A 3,263-nucleotide genomic window follows, 5' to 3' on the forward strand; every position below is an offset into this window, starting at 1 on the left:
ACTCAAGAAAACCATGTTTGATTGGCTTATTGTTCGCTGCATAAATAGTAAAAAAAATTACATTTGGATTCGGGAAAGAAATTTAAAACATTTTTTTGTTGTGACCAACCAAGGAGGCTGAATAGAGGGGAGGCAGTTCACTTTTTCTCACCTGGTCATAACAATACTGAAGCTCAATGGCTGAGGTTGGAGTGGTTTTGGTTTTGGATTGAAGGTGGTGTAGGGTGACCAGTTTCTCATCTGTTCTGTAGATTATCTCTATGCCTTTGGGTAATTTGCTGGAAATAAGGTGCAGTATTGCAGCGAGGAAAATGGACAAGAGAGTTTGTGCAATGACACAACCTTGTTCAACCCCAGTTTCACTGAGATAGGGTTTATGGTGGTTCTGTTGGTGAGGGTCACAGCTTACATGTCATTGTGGAGTAGACGAAAGATGGTGACAAATTTCTGAAGGCAGCCAAATTTGAGGAGGATACTCCATAAGCCTTCAAGGTTGACAGAGTCAAAGGCTTCCTGCACACCCATTACAGCAAGAGGGGCACAAGGAGAAGGAAGATGATGATGATGAAGAGGGGGAGCAGAGTAGTTCATTGTGTACCCTCATCACACTCAATGATGATGATAGGAGGAAGAGGAGGATCAGGTCACATAACAGTTACAGAGGTTTCAACCTGCTACCCTTCTGCACCCCCACCTCCGCATGCACCCCTAAAGCACTGAAGCCAATTTCATTGCCAGAGCTCAGGTCAGCTAAATCACTGGAGACCAAAGATCTAAGCTGAAAAAGTCTAAATAGCACAATTAACCACTGGGAAAACTAACTGAGTCTTTGGGAGGTTGAACTGCAGTGAAAGCTTAAAATAGAGTACATAAAGAGCTAAGGATAAAATAGATACAGCAAAGAATGTGCAAGTTTGCTAATAAGTATGTTCTCAATGATAATCATTGTATTTCGTTACGCTGCATTGAGCAATTTTAAGTTAACACACATCATTTTAAAAAGTGTTTCGAATTTTTTTAAGGACACAGTAGGAGCGAAGTCTCAGGCCTTTGTTGTGTCTTGGCAATCAGTTCGGAAAACGAAAAGATACTCCCCTCAAAAAAGGAAGAGTCTGGCTGGGTCTACACACAGAATATCAGTAAGTTATGATGCTTAATTTAACAAGAACCTGTTGCAAAAACAGCTTTCTTATTTTAATGTCACTGTCATTTTCATTAACTTTTTACTTATGCTCCCTCCACTGATCAATCATGTGCTATGCAAAAAGTAGAAAAAAAATGTTTATGATTATTTAAAAAATAAAATGTCTATGATGCATTTCATAGAATTATAAATAGCTGAAGTATGTTTAAGAACATAGTTCAAGCACAGGGTTGTGCCGACATTAATAAGCCACTCAGATTTCACTCTCAGTTGCAATTCCAGCACAATTATTGAACTGAATTCCAGCCTCTAACGTTTGACAAAGTAACAATTTTTCGTTTATTTTATCCAGTTTGCTCCTAAGAGCACATCACGTGGTGCTCTTCCAAGTGCTGTATGAGAGTCCACGGAAGGCACAACTAAAGCTGTCTTCACCTCAAGAAAGAAAGATTTACATTTATATAATGTCTTTCACAACCTCAGGATTCTTGTAACAGAAATCCCAAGTAGGCAATTTGCACTCAGCAAGCTACTAAAAACAGTAATAAATATTGGCCAGGACACCAGGGAGAACTCCCCAGTTCTTCTTCTTTGAAAAGTGCCATGGGGTCTTTTATGTCCACCTGAGGGGGCAGACAGGGCCTCGGTTTTACACCTCACTTGAAAGACGTCACCTCCAACACTGCAGCACTCTCTTGGTACTCCACTGGAATGTCAGCCTGATTTTGTGCTCAAAGCTCTGGAGTGGGATTATGAACCCACAACTTTCTGGCTCAGAGGCAAGAGAGTTACAACTGAGTCCCAGTAGACACATGTCCATACACATGAGGTAATGAACAATTAAGGCAGGCAGCTTCTTTCCACTCTAAACACCATGGTGATGTGACCAATTGCAACATCCATACTTTGAAAGGAAGTGGAACAATGAGGAGTGAAAAACATTTGCAGCATCAGCCAGCATTATGGCCAGGAAGGAATGTAGGTCATCAAGAGTTTAGTGGAAATGTAGCTGAGGGAGCAGTGGGTCAGTGCCATGGACAAGATAATCTTGGAGACGGTGTGAAAGGAGATGGGAGAGGAATTAGAGCAAGATGTGAATTCAGGTCCATTGATAACCATCCTGACGGAACAATATCACCATTCCTTTATTGCCTCAGAGTCAAAATCCTGGAACTCCTGGCCTAACAACACTGTGGAAGTACCTTTACCAAATAGGCTGTTTCAGTTCAAGAAAGTAACTCACCAGCACTTCAAGGGCAACTAGGGATGGGCAACACAGGCTGGCCAGAGGCACTCACATCCCATGAATGAATAAAAATAATTCAGTTGCTATAGAACCCATAGATTTTCATTCCATCGAAGTGAAAGGAAGGGCAAAAGTTCAGAAGAACATTGCTATCCAAGTTTTAATAAATTGCCTAGAGACAGGAGTAGTGCTAAAAAAGATCCTAAAGTTTTAGTTTCTTCAACTAGTACAATTATAAATGCAAACCTTTTTCTCTTTCCTACGATCAGTTACATGGTATAATGTCCAACATGGGTGGCATTGCTTAAAGAATGCACTGTGTTTGTGGGATCCCATATGTGATTGTTGCATGGTGCATATTTAATATATGGTCCCCAGATAAGGGACTTATCAGATATTAAACTGATAAGAACAGATACTACACTTGGTCTTAGCCAAAAGGCCTGCATGATTAAATAAATAACTAAAAGGAAAATGTTAAAACCAGTGTATGTTGTGCAGAAAAGTAGGAATAATAGGGTAAAAATAGGTCAGTGACGTTTTTTGCGCACAGGGGTCATCAATCACAAGCTGCCCATCCCCATTCAGGTCGGTGACCAACACTTCATTTGCAGGAGTGTAGTGTCTGGCTGAGCGAATCCAATCCTGCTTCTTTTCCCAACATCCTCTGCACTCAGCTGGGAAGCCAAGTAGTGTTGCTCACAAACCGTGTGCTGCAGCCAGCTTGCTTTTTTTAAAGGCTCACTCCCTATTAAAGGAACGTTGCACACATGAACTGAAGGCTGCTAGAAAATCATTTGGGAAGACTAAAGTTGAAGAAGCCTAGCACATCAGTCAAGGGAGAGGACTGAAATATTTAATGACACAGCCTTG

General features: G+C 41.0%; 1 pseudogene; it reads right to left on the bottom strand.

The window, feature by feature from the left end:
- Nucleotides 1-2,730: 2,730 nt before the first annotated feature.
- Nucleotides 2,731-2,847, bottom strand: LOC144690237 (U2 spliceosomal RNA; annotated as a pseudogene).
- Between the last annotated feature and the right edge of the window lie 416 nt (nt 2,848-3,263).

Source organism: Cetorhinus maximus, chromosome 14 (genome assembly GCF_964194155.1).
Source record: "Cetorhinus maximus chromosome 14, sCetMax3.hap1.1, whole genome shotgun sequence".
Lineage (NCBI taxonomy): Eukaryota > Metazoa > Chordata > Chondrichthyes > Lamniformes > Cetorhinidae > Cetorhinus > Cetorhinus maximus.